Genomic DNA, 24,878 nt, shown 5'->3' on the forward strand with positions numbered 1-24,878 from the left:
CTGTCGGAACGGTCTCGGCAGAGGCGACAGTGATGCGTCCGAAGGCATATTAAACAAAAGTGGGACGACTAATGCACGCGCGCCGAATCGGCATGAGCACAATACAGACTTGCGTAGTCTAAACAGACCGACAGAAGCGTGGCTTGAAAGCTGGCATAATTTCTTGCCTGCTTCACAGGCCTTTATTTTTCTTGCAGAAGAGTACAAGTGTTCCCTTGCGCATACGCGAAAGACGATAACGTCGTGATAACAACTTCATTCGGCGTTTCTGAAAACGCTCTACAGCTATTAAGATGAAACTTATATGCCTTGAAACGAGCATATTGAATCCACATAACGAAATTTAGCCTAACTAACCAACCACTTGCGTCAATCCTTCTGCAGAAAGAGGCAGTAACGTCAATATCTCTACATTGTAGATGGACTGCAAGAGATTTAAACGGGTGGCGCTGACCAAAGGTTGAGCGAAGGCCACGAACAGTCCTCCATGTAAAGCGACAAAGTTTTTCGCGGATCCAGAGAGACGCTAAAGAATATCCATTGCCGTGAAGCCAGCTTGTTCATGTGACACTGTATTTTCTTTTGTTATCTAGCCAATCTCACATCTTGATTAGACTTCGTGCGCCTTTATCTTCGTTACGCACAACGGCCAATTGCTCGAAGTTTCGCTAGTTCGATGTCGAAATCGGTGCGGGCAGAACTATCTTAAACCGAATGCGTGGCTGTTTGTATGGCATCCTTTATCGCGCCCTGTAGGTTATAGCAGGTGCCATCACGACAACAGTCTTCCATGATTATATTGAATTTAGGCCAATCGGTGCACTAGACGGTTATGGAGGACTTGGAGCAAGTCAAACCTTCGATCTTCAAATAAGTTGGATGTAGTCGCTACCCCAAGTTTCTAAATCCGAAAAATAGTGCACTCTTCTCGAAAGCGACTGTGAAACGAAGGTAAGGTCCAAGCAGCTACTATACGCTGATACACGTAGATAAGTAGGGCTTCCATCATTTGACAGGCAAAATTCGTGTTCATAGGCAAAGGACACGAACGTTCTGCCTCTAGAGTTCACTTTGGAGCTTCCCCATAGCTAATGGTGGGCAATAAAGTCGCCAGTGATCACCCACAGCTGTGGAGTCGATGTCAAAATTCCCCGTAAGCGCTCACAATCTAGACGAATTGTTGGAGATAAGTAGGCTCCTAGAATTGTGAACGTGAGCTTTTTCTTCTTCACTGTTAAGCAAACGTATTGATTTACTTCGTCAGGAGGCACTGGGTGATGCACCTAAGTCAAGCCACGGCGTATAAACACAGCAACCTTGCTGCACTCTCCGTAGGTAGAGGAGATAAAGCACTCATACCCGTACAGTCTGATGGGAGCTGACATGTGGGGCTCGCATATCCCGATAATCGGGAATTTGTGCGCAAAGATAATGTGTATAAAGCCGGACATGCGTGATTTAAGCCCTCTGCCGTTCCACTGAAAGACAGATGCATTCTTGAACTCCTCTTGAAACGACAGCATCTCTCAGGCCGTGGTTTTACCTTAGAGCCGCAAGCACCGGACTCAAGGTATCCAGCACCTGCAGTACGCTCTGTTCCGAAGGGGTTTTCATGTTGCTCAGTAGAATACGCATGGCGTCCATAAGTGACTTCAATATCACTATAACTTGGCGATCCTCCGTCGCCGGCGCATCAGCGGTGCGTGAGGACATCGATGGCGGCGCAATATGATGTGACTCCGAGGCTGGTTGTGCTCGGGGAAGTGTAGGCCACTCTTCAGGAGGTGCGAGTCTTGCCCCTTTCTTCGTTTTCGCAGTGTCCGTCTTTGTGGAAGTCGGCGTTGAAGTGGTAGCCTCTTTGCCGGAAGATGGTGTATCTCTGTCGGTAGATGCAAATCTTCGTGATACTCTTCGCTGGCGATGTCATCGTCGCCTGAGAGTAGCGGCAGCCTCTCTGTGTGTTGAATGGTCCCGTACGTTTGAATGGGCCCGTAAGTTTGAGTACCGCTCGCTCGTTGCTCACCCGCGGCAGCATCGCATCGCGTCGCGCGGCAGGCATCTGCTGAATGAAATTCAGCACATCGTGGGCACACGAGGTTATTCCTACAGACACCTTTTACGTGTCCCATCTTGCAGCGTTTGTAGAATTGCAGGGGCTTCGATACGTACGGGCGGACTGGAAGGCGGACGTGGCTAACCTTGACGTGTGAGGGAAGGCTGTCTCCCTCAAACCCAAGCTTCAGGCAACGTGTGTTGCCAAGTCTTATGATCTGCGTAATAAGAGTGCCTTCTGTAGTTTGCTTTACTAATATTGGCAAGCCGTCTGTTGGTATAGAAATATTGACATCATGAATGACGCACACAGTGCCATTGCAGCCTGTAGGAATCATGGATCGCACTTTCACTTTGACGATGTCCGTTACATGCCGCAGGCTTTGCAGCATACTACGGTGTAGAAAGCCCACTGTGAGGACATTCTTCCGTGCGTTTATTCTCACGTGTTATCTCGTTTGGCGCGATTCCCTCAAGAAACGCAGAAAGGACTTGCCTGTTTAGGAGTCGCAGATTGCACACAGGGTCCACAGGCATGAAGAGCATAATGTACGGCCAGCGCTGTGGTGTTGTCTTCACGGTGGAGACACTTGGCCACGATGACCTCCGTAGCAGCCTTTTTTTTTTTGCAGTTCGGCTGATGACAAGCGTAAAATCGTCGTCCGATGAGTCGACGCTCTCCAAGTAAAACTCGGCTGCCTCGCTGTCTGTGTCACTTGACGCATTTCGACGTTTCCTGGACGCGACCTGACCTGATGGTTGGGCGCCAGGAAGGTCCTTAAAGGCTTCTTCATTTATTGCCACAACAAGGGATCGGCCGCTCCCAGATTTTGGAGAAAAACAAAGCGAGACAAGGGTACAAGCGTTCTATGAAAGAAACACTTCGTCGTCTCGTCCTTTGCAAGCATGAGGTTTTGGTATCCCTAAGGGCTGCTGGTCCACATAAGGCAAAACGCCGTCGTTTATTTATAAGCCAGGATTTATAGCAAGGAGCGCGAATAAACTATGGCATGTTTGCTTCAGCCCTGCTAAGACTAACAGCTACTGTCTGAATATTGACACGTGTACTTGTCTTTATCGGGCGACACGTTTCACCGCCTAACAAATGTTATCGCAAAGCGCAGGACGCGCTTGCATGTTTCGGAAGTTTCTGGAATGTTATCAATGGTTCTATCCGCTTTCGTCGCCAAATCTTACGTAATCTGATTGCACGTATGCGCGACGCGAATGGTGTAGAACTCTGTGGAAGGCACGCGGGTCCCAGCGATTACTCTGGAACATTCGACGACTGATGTATCAAAACCGACGCGCTTGACCAGCTGATCAGATTTTCTACGATCGCCGAGTGTGTTCGCCGCTATCGTAGTTCATTGAGTGTAGCCTGCTTTTGAGGGCACAAGTTCGTCCAATAAAACGCCGGTTTCTATAATCACAGTTTGGCTGCCTTCTTCACCGTCACTGCTACATGACAATATTTTTCCTGACCAGTCGGATTTCCGTCGAACGCTTGACTAAAGCTAAATATTGCACACTGACGAACGAAAGTTGGATATTCTCTGGAAGTCTTCATGCGGCGCCTGCATCGGAAATCTGCACTTAAACCATGAAACGGTATTGCCGCCACGGTCGAGTTTCAGAAGTATAGAGCTTAACACGTTCACTGCGTCGTGGCCCACCGGTGGGTCACGCAACGCAGTCCAGCCGTGCTGGCGCAGACGAGTCGTTTCTTGCAGTGCGGCGACGATATGCTTCCACAAATGCATGAAAATGCGTTTCCACTAACATATCACAGATGGCGGTAGAGATATAAAGCGCGCCTGTATTTATTGACATTGGCGCTTGCAATACGTCTGATGATAAAGCTGACGGCTATCAGGAAGCGGCGCCGAAACTGTTCCAGCTACCCGCTCCAGCCTTTTGTTCGGGCGCTTTCCACATGCGCAACGTACTTTTGAAAAACACTCACAATGTGTGCAAGAGCTCAGCTGAAGAATTAGTCTGTCCTATTCGCAATAACTTGGCTCACTCTCAGTGCCAAGCATCGTGGTCCTCATCCTTGCGCTTTCCATTTTTTACGAGCATTCAAAAATCTTGATGGACTGTCAAAAATTCGACGGAGGTACAGAAAACCAGAAGAAAAGAGCCTGTGGTGGAAGCGGATCCACCGGGACACACGTCATCCCAAATACGTTGCCATTCACTTCGTGCGGCACAACTTCTGCTCCAGCGAACGTTGAGTGTTGAAGCAGCGACGATGACAGCCTCGAAGAGTTATTAGAAAGTTCTTCTGAACTGTGGGATGGTGAGTCAAGCGTTTGCGGTGAAGCGGTATCTGAGGATTCGGAAAATGGTGATGTTCAGGCTGCATTACCTGCCGAAAGCTGGAATGCGATAACGATTAGAGTTAGAGCGATGTCGTATTCGAGCCCTCCTGTGTTAATCAGCCTCCCGACTAGCAACGATGCTCTCAGCTTGTTTCCTCTTTTTTTGACTGATGACATTTGGGACATGATGGTTCATGAGACAAACAGGTATGGGAAGCAGTACATAGACTCGAACGTCGTACAAGAGAAATCGCGCATGAAGAAATGGACTGAGACAAACGTGCAATAAATGAAAGTGTTCGTTGGTGTACTGATCAGCATGGGTCTAGCAAGGCTTTCTAATCGGCAGCACTACTGGGCAAGAAGCGATCTGTGCGGCGTAAACTGCATTCGCCAGAACATGGCCTGCGACCGGTTTCTGCTGCTACTAAGGTTCTGGCATTTCGCAGATAACGAGGAACCGAGCGCACAGCAGGATCGTCTCTATCGTATTCGACCCTTGATGGAAAAAGTGAATTGCAACTTCTGCTCAGTGTTCGAGCCAGGCCAAGAGATTGTCGTTGACGAAACGATGATTCCGTGGCGTGGGTGCCTCGCCTTTAGGCAATACATCCCTGGTAAAGCCCACAAGTAAGGAGTCAAACTATACGAGGCCTGCACGAAGGAGGGCTATACATTGAAAGCGCAAATATGTGCAAGAAAATCTGGCGCCATAGTGGGCATGGGGCATGCCGAAGAAGTAGTAGTAAATTTGATGGCTGGCTTCACCGGCCACGGTCGCACACTTTTCGTCGACAACTTCTACGCGAGCATGCTGCTTACGCCGCGTCTGTTGAAAGATTATACATTTTTTATGTGGCACTTTCCAATCGAACCGAAAGGGGCTTCCGAAAGAAGTTACACATGCTACAGTAAAAAAAGGTGAAGTCGTTGGTCTTGAATCCCACAACGGCGTACAGGTGGTGAAGTGGTTGGATAAACGCCCAGTTCCCATGATGACAACGGTTGCTGAGCATGACGCCAGCCTTGTTGATCTCGGAAAAAAAAAACGAGAAAGGGTGAGCCGATCATGAAACCGCGCACATTCCTCGACTACAACGTGGCGAAAAAGGGCGTAGACTACAGTGACCAAATGACGTCCTACTACTCCTGCCTACGGAATGCGCTCAAGTGGAATAGGAAAGCTGCGGTACAGCTCATCGTTGAAACTGCAGTTGTGAGCGCATGGGTTGTCCGTTCAATGGTGGACGGCAAAACGTCGCCAATCTTCGCATTCCGCGAGGAGTTGGCACGCGCATTCTTCGCCACAGCTCAGATTGAGACCGAAAGGACAGGCGGAAGAACGAGCCTCCATACGCCGGAAAAAGCCGATGGACCTGCATGGTTTGTCCGAAAGAGATGTACTGGATGCTACGCATCGCTGAGTGCTCGCTGAAGTCCAGAGCAGGCAATGGTAATGGCGAAGAAAGTTGTTACATTTTGCGCAAATTGCACGGGAAGGCCATTTATGTGTTTGCCATGTTTCAATCTTTTGGACGACTAGAACTCCTGAACATAGACTACGTTTTAGACACCGTGAGCTGGTGGCACGTAAGACGTTTAGTTGCAAATGCTGTGATTGGAACTGCTTTTTTTTTTCTTCCGAAAATTATTCTGGAAGTACTTCAATAAAATGTCGAGTTTGAGGTCTTGTTCTTGAGTCTTGGTGCTTAGTGAATGCTGAAACGCAGGGTCACGTGGCGTTGCCCCACAAAGGGGAGCCGATCGGTGGGTAGTAAACGTAGCAGGCAACGGCTTCAAAACACAAACTGCTTATTGTGGAAACTTCTGCATGCCCAGGAAAAGAAAGAAGAATCGAGGGTGCCAGAGCAACAAGCACCTCTGGCACTTGTTCGGACCAGAACGACCGAAACTCCTGGCCGCACTTTTGCTACATAAAGCAGAAATATTGTAGACAGAAAGGGCGCCGTTTTTCAAGGACACCCTTGAGAACGCGCTTCAGTCGCGTTCACTGGGGATGAAGTGAGCAGAGTCGCGGTAATAAATGACTTGATAAATTCTCCAGATGCCGTATGCTACAAGAATCCATTATCCATATTGTTTTAATGATACATTTGGTCCTTTACGTCAGGTCATTATTGTTCGATGACGTAGCCATGCCATTCAAACGTCCATGGGAAGCGACCTGACTATTGGCTCCTTGGCGACCGGACCTCACAATAGGATGCACCTTGCAGCCCATGTTGAACCACAGCGCGCAACGAATGGCGAAGGCTATCGTCAACGCGGGTATCTGCTGCTTTTTATTTCTGTGACTGGTCGACTGCTGCTTTCGTCTGATGATTCCGTCAGGCTTACGTCACGCGAAATGGAGCGGAAAATGGACAGTGGATTCTTATAAAATGCGGCACAAGGCGAAACAACTTCCAGGAAATGCGCGGGCCATGTGAACCACGTGATGATTTTCTGCGCTAGCATACATGATTGAAGTAGCCCGCGCAAGCTGCGACCGAAAATTCCAGTAGAGCCATCTTTCAGCAGGCCGAAAAGACCGCCTCAGAAGTGTGCCCCACCGGTGTGTCACGCCGCACGCGCGGAAAGCATCGGGTGACCCACCGGTAGGCCGCGACGCACAGAGATCAAAACTATGATAAGGGGCTACGCAGTGAACGTGTTAAAACGGAGTGATACAACTGTCGATTTCCAGCTGAGCCACAAGCTTAGAGTTTTAGTTATTTCAATGGGGGGTTGTATCGGAGGTGACGCACCCCCAGGGTTGAGTTTTAAATGCGTAAGCACTTACATGCTTACCCAGCGAGGAAAGCCGTTCGTCCCTCCGTCCGTCCATTAAGTTACACGATCGCTTTCACCTTCGTGCCGCCTCTCCCTTCAACGCGAACTAAGCGGCGAGAACATAGCGCACACGAAACTATTAGCGCTCGCCGCACTCTGTCCCCATCACACATCGCCTTCAAGGTGGGGCCCGCGCGGCCGCACTATATGCAGGCGTCGCCTGAGCACGGCTAGTTACGGTTCATAATAGTTCGGCGCTGATAGATAAGGTGCTAAAGAGTGATAACATCTTATAATGACCAGAACGTAATCAGTGCACCTGGCACCTGGCACCGCCACTTGCCGCAGTTCGCTTCTGTCGTCGATTCGCCTTACGCAACCGTCCGTAACAGTTCGTGTCGCCGCAGCGCTGTCGGTTGTTCTGGGGTGCGATCGGAGATGGTTGTTCGGCGCGTTCGTTCGGTTACCGGCGCGCGCGATTGGCTTACTCCGCGCCGACGTCGCCAGCCGCGGGGCGCGGCCACGTTTTTGGTGACGTCAAAATGACCAAACGCTCCTGTCAATCATTCTCCCACCGAGCATTTCGTCTGCTAGGCGCCGAACCCGACGGGAGCTGGGAAGTTTGGAGCGATCATAAGGCTTCGCATGGCGCGTCTGGTGGATTGGATTGGATCAAACAGGCGGCCTTTACGGCTGCGGAATGGCACGCTTGAATCCAATCCATAGTTTAATTCACAAAAATGGCGCTTCCGTTGGGAACTTAGGTTGTTGCGGTGGCGTTTCTAGAGGAAAAAGGAGAGCGGGTGGCGGTGCGAAACGCGTTTGAAGAAATAGCAGAAAGTGAATGCCGGCGTCGTTTTTGTTGCTCGAAACAAATAATTCGTCGCTTGTACAGAGAAATGGACAACATCATCGGTGCCAGCGAGCCACTGGAATGTAGTCGCTACCTCTTGAAAGTGCGCCACTCTCCCGTCGTTCTTTTTTCTTTTTTCTTCTCGCTGTGCGCGACACCACTTAGGGACGACGCAATGAACCCAATAGTTATAAATTGCAGTAGTTACACGTACTACTACTTGAAAACGTGTTTGGCCTTGAGAAGAAAAAATACATTTTTTTAGATAAAAATTTAATTCACTTGGAAGACAAGAAACATTTGGTTTTGTAGTATACTGTTTGCAAGCAGACGACAAACGACGCAAGTAAACTTCCGGGGAGGTCACCGCTTCCTGATTGGCTGCTCTCTCCGCCCCGCTGTCACAAATTTTGCATACTGCAACTTTGTGACGTTGCAGCAACTGAACAGAACGCGTATCGAACAAAATATCTCCGATCGCGCCCCTGGTCGGATAAAGTTTGATAACATTGATGATGACACCGGGCTGCGTGGAGAAGACCAAGCGGTATAATGCTTAGGCATACTTAGACGGTTCCCAGAGTAGTTCGTGCGTGAATTTTTTTCTGTTATATATATATATTATGTCTATCTTATAATATCTTATATCTTATATTATATATATATATATATATATATATATATATATAAAGCCGATTGGTCACGACAGGACTCAAGGAATGCAGCCACCTAATAATCCGTTTGTCTTCATTCTTCAGCTTTTTCTCGGACTGCTGCTTCACGCCAGTCCGGGCCTTGAACCATCAGGAATGACCGGGAGAACAAAGATCTTCAGTGTGACCAGCTGCCACGTGCCGAATGTCACGCTGATAAAGTCATGGGATTCTGTGCTGCACCGTTCGTCGGCAACCTGCACAGATCGCTCGGGCGCACAATCAGTGCTCCGCGCCACCCCACAGCCCGCCTATAGAAGCCGATCACATGGAAGCAGAGCTCATTGGGCACGACAGCACTCAAGGAATGCAGCCATCTAATAAACCGTTTGTCTTCATTCTTCAGCTTTTTCTCGGACTGCTGCTTCATGCCAGTCCGGGCCTTGAACCACCAGGAATGACCGCGAGAACAAAGATCTTCAATTTGACCAGCTGCCACGCGCCTTATGTCACGCTGATAAAGTCATGGGATTCTGTGCTGCACCGTTCGTCGGCAACCCTCGCAGATCGCTGGGCGCACAATCAGTGCTCCGCGCCACCCCACAGCCCGCCTATAAAAGCCCATCACACGGAAGCCGAGCTCATTGGGCACGACAGCACTCAAGGAATGCAGCCACCTAATAACCCGTTTGTCTTCATTCTTCAGCTTTTTCTCGGACTGCTGCTTCACGCCAGTCCGGGCCTTGAACCATCAGGAATGACCGGGAGAACAAAGATCTTCAATTTGACCAGCTGCCACGTGCCGGATGTCACGCTGATAAAGTCATGGGATTCTGTGCTGCACCGTTCGTCGGCAACCTGCACAGATCGCTCGGGCGCACAATCAGTGCTCCGCGCCACCCCACAGCCCGCCTATAGAATCCGATCACACGGAAGCAGAGCTCATTGGGCACGACAGCACTCAAGGAATGCAGCCACCTAATAATCCGTTTGTCTTCACTATTCAGGTGAGAAAGCGATACAGAAAATGTATCCACTCTAGTGACCCATTCTTGTTAGTGCTGCCGTGTCCAAGGCTGTGTAGTATCGTGTTTGAACATGTTGTGCTTATGCTAAAGGTTCTATTACTTGGCGGAGATGTCGAAACAAATCCCGGCCCCGAAATAAGTCAACAATTAAAGGAAATAGCCACAGATATTGAAGACATTAAGGAAAATCATCTAGCTGAAATCGATAAGAAATTGAACATGTTGACAAGCTTGGAACAAGAAGTCGATTCTTGTCAAGAGCAAATAGCAAGCATGAATTCGGTAATAATATCACTGCAAAATAAAATCAATGATCTATAGAATCGTAGCAGGCGCTCTAATTTGATAATATACGGACTACCAGAAGCCACTGGAGAGACACCGTTGACACTGGAACGCACAGTGAATAAAGACGTTATTGAAGGCCCTCTAGAATTAAAAGCAGTAGCAATCGAACGCGTACATAGGATAGGGAGAGCAGAAGCTAACAAGATTCGGCCTGTAATCTTCAAATTACTAGATTCAAGAGATAAGTATACAATACCGAAAAGGGGGTACAAACTTAAGGACACTCAATTCTCTATTGCAGAACACTTTTCAAAACGGGTGCAGGATATCAGAAGAAAACTTTGGAACAGCGTGAAGGTAAACCGGCAAAAGAATGAAAAGGTTTCGCTTGTTTTCGACAAATTATACATTAACAATCGCCCGTATGTTTGGAGCAACGAGCAGGATGACAAAGTGCCGCTTGAAAAAAAAAACGATTCAGAAAGAGGGTCAGAAAATCGCCGTGCCGGCAAAGCAGCGAACATCACCGGCAAAGACAAAAGCGGAGTTGTAACTCGCCGAGGCGCAAAATCGGCGATATAACACTTTTCACTGTAAATGCTAGAAGCGTCGTCAACAAACCTCAGGCACTTAAAACATAATTGATTATGAGCCTGATGTAGCAGGTATACCAGAAACGTGGCTCACGTCCGACATTCTTGATCAAGAGTTCGCGCCACCAAATTATTCCGTTATCCGAAAAGACCGTCCCACACGTGGTGGTGGAGTGGCGTTAATAATAAAAAAATGTCTTGCTTTTTCCATTCTGCCTTAGGTAAAAGACGCTGAGGCGGTATTTTGTAAATTGCTTCGCGAAGGTAGAAACGTTGTTTGACGGTGTGTTTATCGGAGCCCGAACTCGGGTGACGAGTGTATCAGTGCCATTCACGACTACATGCAACGTCACGCCCATAGTTCACGCATCGCCCTTATGGGTGATTTTAATCTTTCTGACATTAATTGGAATGACATGCACTACTCGTCAGCAGCCTCGGATGCACTATTTGATCTCATGTTAACCATCAATATTCATCAGGTCGTTTCCCGTCCAACGCGTTCGGTAGGAACTACTCAAAGCATTCTTGACCTAATATTTATCAGCCATCACTTCGATATTAACCATGTACGAACAGACGTAATTCGTGGAATATCAGATCATGACGTACCAGTATGCGTGTTACCACTCGTTGGTATTACCACCCACTTTCCTGTGTCCATAGTAACCGGCTTTCAAAACGCTGATGACAATAGTATACTTAGATACATTGACCACGATTTCCAGCCTTTTTCCCAAATGGGTTCCAATGCCTCTGTTGACGTAAATTCCCTTTGGCTTATGTTCAAATCTATCGTCCTCTACTGCGTCACGAACTACGTGCCTACTAAAACCAAGCGGCCGCCAAAAAAGTAATCCCTGGATAACCCGAGAAGCAATTCAGGCACAGCGCCGACTGAAAAGATTGCGTAGAACAATAAAAATAAAAGGAGGAGACAAATTCAGGGTGACGAAACTTCCTAATGGCATCGCGGAATTCAAGCTCGCAGCCAAAAGAGCAAAATAATATTATTTTAATGTAACGTTACCGAGCTTTCTTACTAATAATCCCGGAAGGTTCTGGAGGCACTTTCGCACCAATGATAGAGAAGCGTCCCACTTAAGCCCAGAGGAAGAAACTGCGAAAGCCAACGCAGACAATAACATTATTCCCCCCATTCTAACGAGACAGGGTGTAAGCGTTGGCGAATCAGACATTACGAACGCTGGCATACTTAATCTTCTGCTTAATTTCGACCCTAAAAAAGGCAGCGGTCCTGACAACATACCTAACGACTTTCTGAAAAGGTATGCGGAATGGCGCAGTAGATATCTCGGCATAATTTTTCGTAAATCACTCACGACTTCACAACTACCGAACGACTGGAAAATTGCAAAGATAATAGATATCCATAAATCAGGCGACACAGCAGAAATTTCAGATTTTATACCCATTTCATTAACTAGTACATCCTCTAAGCTTCTAGAGCACATAGTCTTAAAGCACATAACGGTTTTTCTAGAGAGCATTGGCTTCTTGTCTCCCTACCAACATGGTTTTCGCAGTAGTTTATCAAGAGTAACCCAACTAACAGAACTAGTCCACGATCTTGTATATACTATCAATCACCACGGCCAGACAGACATGATTTTACTTGTTCTATCTAAAGCATTTGATTGTGTATGCCATAACAAATTAATCGCTAAAGTTGAAAGTGTTGTTGGGAAAGAGCTCCTTTCAGCTTGGATAAAAAAAATCCTAGCCAATCGTTCACAATTTGTAACCTACGAAAAAATGCTATCTAACGCTGTCATCGTTACTTCCGGAGATCCCCAAGGCTCAGTTCTTGGGCCATTACTCTTCCTAGTCTACGTTAATGACATCACAGCTAACATTGGTTGTAATATAAAACTGTTCACCGACGACTGCGTTATTTATAGGGAAATCATTAATTATAACGACAACATCGCACTTAATACATCCCTCAACACTCTAGCCATTTGGTGCTCCAATTGGCAGATATCAATTAACGTGAAAGAGTCTGTGGTCATGACCGTTACAAGGAAAACAAGACCATCTAACTTTACATATCAGATTAGCGGCATACCACCAACTAAAGTTGAACAACATAAATACCTGGGAGTTACATTAACCTCAGACCTCAGGTGGGATAAACATATTTCGGATATCACAGCAGGAGCATTACGCCAGCTATTCTTCCTCAAGAGAAGCCTTGCGCTCTCTACGACATCAACGAAGCTACTGGCCTACACAACGTTCGTTAGGCCGGTTCCCGAATATGCAAACACAGTCTGGTTTCCTCATACAACAACTAACATAACAAAATTAGAGGCAGTACAAAGAAAGGCTATACGGTTCATTCACAACAAATATAAACGCACTGACTCACCGTCTAATCCTCTAACGCAGTCCGGATTGCAAACGCTATCTACCAGGGCAAAATACGCTCGCCTGAAGTTCTTGTTTCAGCTTCTAAAAAATAACTATAAGATTGATGTGTCCAGGTACATTTCATTTTCTGAGGCTCAAAAAACACGAAACAAACATGCGCACACTTTAACAGAATACCACTGCAACAATGACACGTTTAAGTATTCATTCTTCCCCCTTACAATTGCTGAATGGAACCGACTGGATCCTGCTATAACCGCCATCGAATCGTTGTCCGAATTTACTTCACAAGTAGAAGCTGCAGTGCATAAATAAAACAATGTATCATCGCACGTACCATCGTCACAAATTTTGCATTGTGTTGCTTTCGACTTCCCACTTTTCTTTTTCCATTTTTGTTTGTTTGTCGTTATATGGACATACGGTACACTGTGTTCCCAAAATAAATGTTCATTACTGTACTACTTCTAGTCCTAAGATAATTGTAGTAACTGCCATTTCCTGCTGATTGCTTGCCTATATTGTTTTTTTTTTTATTCGTGTCTTCTCGCTCTCAAAGTGTATGTTTTAAGCGTATCCCTTCCCACAACTTTAAAATTTCTTGACGCGTTAAGTGTTATCTTTCAGTTCGCTCCTATTTCATGTATTACTAGTTACTTACGTGTTCCTAACCGCTAGTATCATGTTAATTAACTGTCATGAAAAAACTTGCATTTTTCTTTCTAAACTCAGCTTCTTTCTTATATTACCATCCTTGGGAAATTGTTTTCTTTTTTCTTGCTTTTGTCAATTAACTGTTCTGCCTAAATGCGTATGCATATACATGTATACTGTATCGCCCAACTCCCACGCTCTCAAATGAGAGTAGCAGTATTGTAAATAAATAAAATAAATAAATAAATGTGCGTGTGTGCGTGCGTGTGTGTGCGCGCGTGTGCGCGTGCGTGCGCGTGTGTCTTGTTGCGTCCAAGCGCGTAAAAGGGACGCGGGGATAAAGAAGAGAAGGGAAGAGGAGAACGAAGATTGTGCAGCGGCCATTCCCGCTGTTCGTAGCCTGCTGTTCCTGGGGCCGTATAACGTGAAACTATTTCAATATCTTACCATTCCAATCTCCTGACGTCAAATTTGCGTAACCGCCGACGCAATCATCGGGCGGTCACCCGCAGGGTTGTCTGAATAAACCAATCAAATGTTCCCCCTCGTTCATTGTTTGCTTGAAAAACGAATAACATTGCCTGCACTGAGCGGCTTGTCTTATCTAATTGACTCACAAGAGGCGAGGAGCATCCTCAAGTGGAGAGGCATTCGATGGGGCCGAGCCACTGCACTAAATATCCATAACGGGATGAAGACAGTCGTGCCGGCGTCTACGATTGGTCCGCTTTCTCTTACTCAGCTTGCGGTGGCTCATAGACAATCGCGGTGGCATGCAATGGAAGCTTAATAATGACGCTAAAACGGACCCTCAGGAAAGAAGAGTTGGCAGAACGAGGTCGTAAACATGCCGAAAATTCTGGAAAACGTTACATGGCCACGCAAAAAGTTTTATTACACGCAAATAAAACCATGCTCTCCGGCAGGGGCGAGTAGCCAGTGCTGGAGCGATCGGCGGCAGCCATCTTTTATTCCTTTCGGAACAAAGCAGCCTGCGGCTATACAGAAGAAAATTTAGTTTTGTTCGGCAAATTAATGCATCTTTAACGCGTACGCGTCACTTTGGGCGCTATAACGTAAATCTATTCCAAACTTTTCTATTCCAATTCTGCTATCAGCCCTCCACGATTGGTCAAAAACTTTTTCGACCACCCCCACTTAACCTGTCTGTCCCGCGACGTCACGAAAACCGCGATACCTCCCCATCTGATATGATGTGTACACACTGACTATGCATGATCTGACAGAAAAAAGAAAAACAGGTATTTCTGATTCGATCCCTTTCGCCATTAGCCCTCGGCTATTGGTGAAAGGTTTTCGGGCTGCACCCACATCACCTGCCTGTCACGCGACGTCACAAAACTGCAAGAACTCACCGCGTCAAAGTGACGTGAACGCGATAGAGATACATTAATATGCCGAACAAAATGAATTTTCTCCGGAATAGCCACAGGCTGTCCCGTTCCGAAAGGAATAAAAGATGTCTGCCGTCGATCGCTCAGACGCTGGCTACTCGCACCTGCCGGAGAGCTTGGGTGTATTTGCGTATAATAAAGCTTCTTGCGTGGCCGTGTAACGTTTTCGAGCACTTTCGGCACGTTTACCCCCTCATTCTGCCAACTCTTCTTTGCTGAGGGTCCATTTTAGCGTCATTCTTGAGCTCCCGTTGCATGCCGCCGCGATTTTCAACCAGCCACCGCAAGCTAAGTAAGGGAAAGCCGACCAACCGTAGACGCCGGCACCACCCTCTTCATCCGGTTATCGACTTTCAGTGCAGTGGCTCAGCCCCATCGAATCCCTCTCCACTTGAGCGTTCTCCTCGCCTCTTATCAGCCAATTAGATACTACAAGCCCATCATTGTAGGTAATGTTATTCGTTTTTCAAGAAAACAAAAGTGACCTCCTATGAACGAGGAGAGCGTTTTATTGGCCTGTTCAGACAACCCTGCGGGTGACCACCCGGTACTTACGTTGTTGGTTACGCAAATTTGACGTCAGGAGATTGGAATAGAAACATATTGGAATAGTTTTACGTTATAGGGCCCTTTGACGCCGTAAGTTTTTGTGGTTTTGTGACGTCGCGTGAGAGGCAGGTCAAGTGGGTGCAGCCCGAAAACGTTTGACCAATAGCCGAGGGCTAATGGCAAAAAGGCGTGGAATCAGAAATAACAATCTTTGTTTTGTTCGGTCAAATTATGCATAATCAGTGTGTACACGTGATACGACATGGGGAGCTATCGCGGTTTTTATCGGGGTTTTTCATGACGTCCCGTCATACACAGGTGAAGTGGGGGTGGTCCAAAAAAGGTTTTGACCAATCACGTTGGGCTGATTACAGAATTGGGATAGAAATGTTTGGATAGTTTTACGTTATTGCGCCCCTGCTCTCGCACGCCTAAATAAACCCCTTTTCTCCGTGCTTGTAACAAATTGGTGGAAGTGCGGCGTACACCTCGTAACCACGGAGCCTACGCTGCTACAACTTCGCCGAAGCCGTCGACTTGCCGGACTTCCACCAGCCTCACCTGACATGCCCCTGCTACGCCTACCAGATTCCCGACGGGTCTGACGCGGCTTCAAGCCCAGTACCTGGTGTTCCGTGGCAATACTACCGGGTGCCAGTCACTATCGGAGGAAAAGCCGGATAAGATGTCGACCTATAACTCACGAACTACCGAAGGGTGAGCCGGTCTAACGGTTGGAACTCGATCGCACAGTTGTCCAATGTTGTGTTTTCCCTTACCGACACAGCGCTCGTCTGGTATGAGAATAACGAAGTCACGCTCACTTCTTGGGAGCTTTTCGTCGAGGAGCTCAGAGCGTGTTTTGGAGACTAGTGCAAAAAAGAAACGCGCTGAACAGTCGCTTTCACAAAAAGCTCAGATTCCCGGCGAGACCTGTACGACTTATAATGAAGAAATGCTGAAACTATGTAAAATAGTCAACTCTCAAAAGCCTGAAGATTACAAAGTTGGACATTTGTTGAAAGGAGTAGCCAAAGAAGTCTACTATTTTTGATCGGCAAGGAAAGCTTGGATTCCGTGTCTGACGTAATTCGCCACTGCAGGACCTTTGAGACACTGAAGGTGCGACGGATAATACCGAAGTTTGGTCGCCTGCTTAATGTCACAACGGTGGGAACTGTAGACAAGAGCTCGTGTGTTGACCTTCAATCAGTAATACGGCAGACTGTACGCGAAGAGTTTTTCCATCGAGAAAAGATGTACCGTTGCCCACCTGGCATCACTGGTACGTACTCACCACAGGAGATGGGAAACACGGCCGTTTCGACCGCATGGCAACCCACCGTTCACTCAGCGACCGTCGAGTATAGGTCTACCACATAAACTAGGGGGACCATGAGCTGTCAAGATCATGACTGCGACCAACGCCACCGCCACACGCACGCCTCCCGGCGGCCGATGCCTAGCCATGATGAATGTGACCCGCCAGCTCGCTATTCAGTCGACAGCAACATGCGTGACTACATTGAGGAACATCGAAATTTGCGGCATCTGCCGGTGTGTTTCCAATGCGGTGTCGCGGGCCACATAGCACGGTTTTGCAATCGTCGTCCAACAACGTGGAATGGTCGATCCGGGTATTCAACAAGGGCCACACTTCCTATGAGGACAACTCAACAGCCGTACACCACCTCTTGGTCAGCTGGCATCCCTCCTGCCAACGATTACTGGCAGACAAGCTTTCGGAACCGCTCGCCGGCATCTGACAGGAATTTGACGCCACCGCCATCTTCTCGTGCACCAAATTTACGTCAATCTCCATCGCCAGTGCGCCGCTCCGCTTCGCCTTCGCAACAGGAAAACTAGCTAGCGCAGCCGATGGGGGTGAGGTCGCTCGACACGTGCTATCGACAAAAATGCCCCTTGCAGTTGCTATGATTAAGAACAAAGTGCATGTACTTGCTGATGGTGTTTCTGCAATGGCTTAAATGGACACCGGAACAACTGTATCCGTAATGAGTCTCGGTTTTAAAGGTCGGTTGGGGCGCAAAGTTGTATTTCGGTGAGACCAGGCTGCAACGTTTTGTGGAGTGAGCGGCGAGTGATTGCGACCTGTCTGTGTGTGCACTGCTGAAGTATCCTTGGCTGGGGGAACTTTGGCGACAGAATTTGTAGTTACTCCCCGATCGACGAATGGAGTGATTTTGGACATCGGCTTTTTGCGACAGTGTGGTGCGACCGTGGATTGTTGCACGGGGGACGTTTGCGTCGATGGCCATGTTTCGTACGGGCTCTTAGAGGAGACTTGCAGTCAAGGTGAACTTTGTGTATCTGTAGATACCGTTGTGCCTGTGTACACCTTTGTGTGCGTGCCGGCTGTATGTCGCGGTGAAGTTCCAGACAGTTTCAATGCCTCCGTAGAGCCAATGTATCTAAATTTTGTGAAGAACTTTTTTATCCCTCATTGTGTGGTATCCATTGGCAACGGGCGTGCTGGCTTGTGGACGGCCAACTGCTCGGCAGAACCCGTCCTGCTTACAGACGGCTGAAACTGGCCTACTTTACTGAATACACGTCTTCGTCCGTAGCCGTACTAACAGAACCGCCGTGTGAACCTGCTGACCTTCACCACGTTTCAGACAAAAAGCTTCTGTCTGTGATAAACAAGTCGCTCAGCACAAGGGAGTGCCATACCTTGGTGGATACGCTTTCTAAGCATCTGTCAGTGTTTGAGTTTGCGCAGCCGGGCAAAGCGTTCTCGATTCCCGAGTCGCGAACACCCCATACTATCTATATGGGATCTGCGCTCCCGATCAGGCAAAAGCCTTATCGCGTGTCGCCTAACGAGCAAGATAATCGAGGAACAAGCGAGTGACATGACAAAAATGGGATAATACAAGAGTCCTCGAGTCCTTGGGCAGCTCCGGTTATACTCGTCAGAAAGAAAGACGGTAACTGTAGATTTTGCGTCGATTATCGAAGATGAAACGCTGTGACTAAGAAGGATGTCGATCCGCTGCGCCATATTGATGATGCAATTAATTGCCTTCACTCGGCCTCTTATTTTCTTCAGTGGACCTACGCTCAGGATATTGGCGCATCCCTATACACCCGGCAGACAAGGAGAAAACAACCTTCATAACCCTGGATGGATTATTCGAATTCAATGTGATGCCATTTGGGTTGTGCAACGCTCCAGCAACCTTTGAAAGGTTCATGGACACCATTCTGCGTGGGTTAAAGTGGAACATCTGTATGTGCTATGTTGACGACGTTGTTATATTCGGGCGCACATTCAATGAGCACAATACGCGCCTGGATATTGTCCTCGACTGCATCAAAACGCTGGCCTGGTTCTGAACTCCAGGAAATGTAACTTTGGTGACCGTCAAACCCTTGTGCTGGGTCATCTTGTTGACAAAGACGGTATCCGGCCTGATCCCCTCAAGACGGCAGCTGTTGAGGCATTCAGTGCACCGCAGTCAGTGAAACAACTTCGTAGTTTTCTAGGTCTTTGCTCTTACTTTCGCCTATTTATACCTGGTTTTGCTGACGTCGCTTATCCTCTGACAAATCTGCTACATAAAGACGCACGGTGTGAGTGGGCACCCAAGTGCGATTCTGGATTTCGTCAGTTATGGTTCCTGCTGACCCCCCGACCTATCCTTCGCCACTTAAATCCTACGGCGACGACAGAAATCCACACAGATGCTAGTGGCGTTGGTCTGGGTGCCTTCTTGGTGCGACGCTATGACGACCTTCAGCACGTGATTGCTTATGCAAGCCGCTTATTAAGCAAACCTTAATGCAATTACACGGTGGCAGAGCAAGAATGCCTGGCTGTAATCTTTGCAGTTCAGTGATTTCGCTCGTACTTGTACGGACGCCCTCTCCTAGTCGTCACAGACCACCATCCCCTTTGCTAGCTCGTGAACCTTCGCGACCCCTGTGGACACCTTGTGCGCTGGGCTTTGAGGCTGCGGGAATATGACTTCACTATTTCCTACAAGAGTGGCCGAAAACATGCGAACGCACACTGCCTTTCCCGTATGCCGCTTACCACGAAGGACTGCGACGCAGACGATTTTGATCTCGTCGCTTTTGTGAAATCCGCTTTTCCAGATATCGATGCGTTCAAAGCAGAACAACGAACAGACACCAAATTGGAGCCACACTTCACTTCTGCCCATTCAAGTGCAACAAGCAGCTACTGTGTACATGACGGGCTTCAGTACAGAAGGGACTACTCAAGCATGGGTGCACGCTTCCTTCTAGGGGTGCCAGAGTGTCTCCGGCCAGCAATCATTCAGGCTCTGCACAATGACCCCACCTCCGGTCACTAAGGGACTGTGCGCACCCTTTATCGCATCCAAGAACGCTTTTACTGGCCTCGGATGCGACATTCGGTTCAGTTGTATGTCGCCAGCTACATACAGTGCCAACGTCGGAAACGCCCAACCACTGCCCCATCTGGTCTCCTTCAACCTGTGCCGCCTCCCAGCTCACCCTTTCGGCAAGTTGTAATTGATCTGTTAGGCCCTTTTCCAAAGTCATCTAAGGGGAACCGCTGGATAATTGTCTGCGCCAACTATTTCTCACGCTATTGCGAGACGGCGGCTATACCATCAGCCACTGCCACTCAAGTGTCGCTCTTCTTACTTCACGTTATTGTTCTGCGACATGGACCGCCTTGTGTTATTATAAGCGACCGGGGACGTCAATTCACGGCGGATATCGTGGAAGAGATTGTGCGTTTATGTAACTCGCACCTCACGCACTCGATGCCGTATCATCCCCAAGCGAACGGCCTCACTGAGCGCACTAGACGAACAATCACCAATATGCTTTCTATGTATGTTGCGTCCGATCATAAGAATTGGGATGAAGTTCTACCGTTTAATGCTTACGGCTACAACACAGCCAAACACGAGACAACCGGCTACAGCCCCTTCTTCCTTCTATATGCTCGGCCAGCCCGGTATACGCTCGACACTGTCCTCCCTTTTTACCACGGCGACAATCCAACGGTCGCCGATACGCTATGCCTCACTGAAGAGGCTCGGAGACTTGCGTGTCTGCACACTTTGACATCGCAAGAAAACTCCAAAACCCGCTACGACGCACGACATCGGCCTGTTACATATCACCCTGGTGATCTGGTTTGGCTTTGGACTCCCATACGGAAGCGCGGTTTGTGCCAAAAGCTGCTGGCAAACTTTGATGGACCGCATGTTGTCATCGACGAAGTCACCGAAGTGAACTATACTCTCGCGCACCTCACGAACACTGGTAGACGTTCTGATGGGACACAAGTCGCGCATGTCGCAAGGTTGAAATCATGCACGCCACGACAAGCTAGTTGATTCACCCAGTGGGCTTTGTCTGCGAGGAGATGTATGTGGCATCCAAGCGCGTAAAAGGGACCCGGGGATCCAGAAGAGAAGGGAAGAGGAGAACGAAGACTGTGCAGCGGCCATTCCTGATGTTCGTAGCCTGCTGTTCCTGCTCTCGCACGCCTAAATAAACCCCTTTTCACCGTGCTTGTTAGAACATATATATATATATATATATATATATATATATATATATATATATATATATATTGTTACGGTGAAGTGAAGGAAGAAGTTCAGTTGGACTAGAGGAAGACGAAGTCTGGCAGTTGCCTCAACGCCATATACACCATTTGTAAATATACGCCATTTTACTCTCGTGAGCCTGCTTTCTTCCCGCAAAATTTTGGTGGAAGGTGCGGGGTACAATCACGGAACTTTGCAGCGGACGTCCTTCCGCTACAATGGCAAATCAACCGACACAACCGACAACGCCTCGGCAGCCCGTGCCAACGGTCATCCTCACTCATCCGTGGGACCCGGGGACATTTTGTGCCACGGACAACGCCGACATCGAGGACTGGCTTACGATGCACGAGCGAGTGTGCGACAACAACAGGTGGGATCCAACAATGATGCTAGCAAACTTGATATTTTATCTGAGGGGAACTGTGAATCAATGGTACGACACACATGAAGCTAACCTAACGAGCTGGGATGTTTGCAAAGAAAAAACGCGAGACCTGTTTGGCGGACCTGTCGGTCGTCAGCTGGCAGCAAAAAAAGAACTTGCGTGCCGTGCTCAGACGTCCACAGAATCCTATGTCGTGTACATACAGGATGTGCTGGCCCTCTGTCGCAAGGCTGATGACAACATGACCGAGGCAGACAAGATTGGTCATATATTGAAAGGTATTGCAGACGATACTTTCAATCTCTTGATGTGTAAGGATTGTGCCACTGTGGATTCAATTATAAAGAGTGCCGGTGCTTCGAACAAGCAAAGGGCCGCCGCGTCGCTCAAACTTTCGACCGATTGCCCAATACCGCTGCGACATCTTGCGAAGACCCGCCGCGGTTCGTTCAGCCCACAGGACCGGAAGAAATAACGCGCATTGTTCGCCGTGAGCTTGAGGCCATGGCCCCGGCTCCAGTTCGTTCAGACTGTCGGGAAAGCGTACCCGCTATCTCCCTTATACAAGCGGTCTTTCGGGAGGAAATAGCAAGTTTGGGCATTCCATCTCTCTGCTCGGTCCGCCATACAAACACCTACCAGATTTCTCCTGCCGCTCGCTCCCATACGCAAAGCTTTCCGCCACTCCGTCACAACCCAGCTGACTGGCGCACAGGGGATGATAAATCCATCTGTTTTAATTGATCCGGTATTGGACACGTCGCCCGTCATTGCCGCAACCACTGGTCGTCGCCTCCTCGGTGGTCGTCTCCGAGTCACTACCGCCAAGTACGAGACATTTGTACTTTCTCGCCCTACACGCCGACTAGAAACATCAACGCCGACAAATGCTCCGCCAAGATCCAGCCGCTCCCCTTCTCCGCAAGGTCGTAGGTCCCTATCGCCTCTCGTTGACCGCTCTTCGTCCCCTTCTGCAACCGGTCGCTTCGCTTCGGGAAAATAGGCGGTGCAGCTCCCGGAGGTGAAGCTGCAACTCCGACCCGGCCCACAAATCCTCTGTTGACCCTGCCTACATGTGGAAACCTACTGGACATTGAAGTTTATGGCGTTCCTGTTAGATTTCTCGTTGATACAGGAGCGCAGCTTTCAGCTATGAGCGCTGCTCTCCGCCAAAGGCTCAAAAAGGTTCTGACACCCGCCGTACCGTGCACTGTGCGAGTCGCCGATGGGAGTACTTCACCTGTCCTTGGAATGTGCACTAAACGTGTGACCATTGGAGGCCATTATACCATTGTTCTATTTATCGTCCTTGAACACTGTCCACACGACCTAATTCTCGGCCTCGACTTCCTTTCTAAACACTCTGCCCAAATTGACTGCTTCGCAGGTGTTACACAGTTGGATCAGCCGCTTGCACTTGTGCTTCACACTGGTTATGTTCTGCTGAATTTGCAAGGCTGCCTCCACAGGCAGCTACAAATGTCCTCCTGACGCCCTGTCCTCCCGTACCTGATGGCGAGTACGGCGTGTCGCCGCTTACTGACGTGGTCTTGTAGCGTAATATTGCCCTACCGAGCACCTTAATCCGGATCCGCGAAAACTGCGCTCGTGTGTCCATCCTCAATTTTGGATTTTCGTCACATGTGCTGCCACACGGTATCGCCATAGCGCATATTACTCCTTTGGAAGAATTTCAAATTTCTTCTTTGACCTGTGAAGCCTTCTTCAGTACCAGCGGACCTTTGTCACCCACTCCTTCGTACTCGACACCTCCGGACGATGTTTCTAAGATGATCGCCCCTGACCTTCCTTCCGAGCAAACAACAGCTCTTCGTCACCTCCTGTCATCTTATCGGGATATCGTTGATTTGGACGACCGTCCACTTGGCCAGACAACTGTTGTCACGCATCGCATCAACACCGGTGACGCCAGCTCCATTCATAGGCGGCTATATCGGGTTTCCGCAACAGAAAAGGCCATTATACAGAAAGAAGTAGACAGGATGATGGACAAGGACATCATTGAACCTTCCAGTAGCCCGTGGGCATCACCGGCTCTCTTAGTAAAGAAAAAAGACAACTCGTGGCGCTTCTGAGTTGACTACCGTCACCAAAGAAGGATGTTTATCCTCGGCCTCGTATTAATGACGCTCTTGACTGCCTTCACGGATCCCAACACTTTTCATCAATTCACCTCCGCTCCGGCTATTGGCAGATTAGCGTCGATAAGATGGACCGCGAGAAAACCGCCTTCGTCACACCGGAGGGCCTGTACCAATTTTAAGTCATGCCCTTTGGATTATGCAATGCGCCAGCTACATTCGAGCGCATGATGGACTCTCTCTTGCGCGGCTTGAAGTGGTCTACATGCCTCTGACACCTCGACGTTGTGATTCTGTTGTCGCCGAACTTTGAGAGCCACCTGCGGCGCCTCACAACCATACTCTCCGTGTTTCGCAAGGCTGGCCTTCAGCTAAACTCCTCGAAGTGCCATTTCGGTCGCCGTGAAATTAACATGCTCGGCCATCTCGTAAACGCCGCCGGAATCCAACCTGATCCACAGAAAGTTCACGCCGTGCGAAATTTTCCTGTACCTTGTTCAACAAACGATGTCCGTAGTTTTCTGGGCTTATGCTCTTATTTCCACCGATTAGTGAAAAATTTTGCCGACATCACTCACCCTCTCACTGACCTTCTTAAGAATAACGTCTCTTTCTCTTGGGGACCACTGCAGGAGAAAGCCTTCTCTACCCTGATTGAGCGGCTTACAACTTCCCCGATTCTCTCACACTTTAACCCTTCTGCGCCCACTGAAGTACGAACTGACGCGAGGCATCGGCGCTGTTCTGGCTCAGCGTCAACAGGGCCAAGACCGTGTCATCGCTTACGCTAGCCGCCTTCTTTCCACGCCCGAGCGAAATTACTCCATTACTGAGAGAGAATGTCTAGCGCTCGTATGGGCGGTTGCGAAATTTCGACCGTACCTTTTCGGTCGGAGCTGCTGCGTCGTAACGGATCATCACGCCCTCTGCTGGCTCTCTTCTTTGAAGGACCCAACTGGACGACTTGCACGTTTGGCATTGCGTCTACAAGAATATACATTTTCTATTATGTATAAGTCAGGGCGCCTGCATGAAGACGCTGAATGCCTGTCCCCCAATACCGTGGATCAACCGGACGATACTGATGCAGTCGGACATCAGTGTTCTATCCCTCTCCAGCTTCCTCCATATTGGCGACGTGCAGCGCAAGGATCCTGTTCTTCGAACACTTATCGAACGCCTAAGCTCCTTGCCCAATAACCCGTCCCTTCGT

This window comes from Dermacentor andersoni, chromosome 4 (assembly GCF_023375885.2).
Source record: "Dermacentor andersoni chromosome 4, qqDerAnde1_hic_scaffold, whole genome shotgun sequence".
NCBI classification, from domain to species: domain Eukaryota; kingdom Metazoa; phylum Arthropoda; class Arachnida; order Ixodida; family Ixodidae; genus Dermacentor; species Dermacentor andersoni.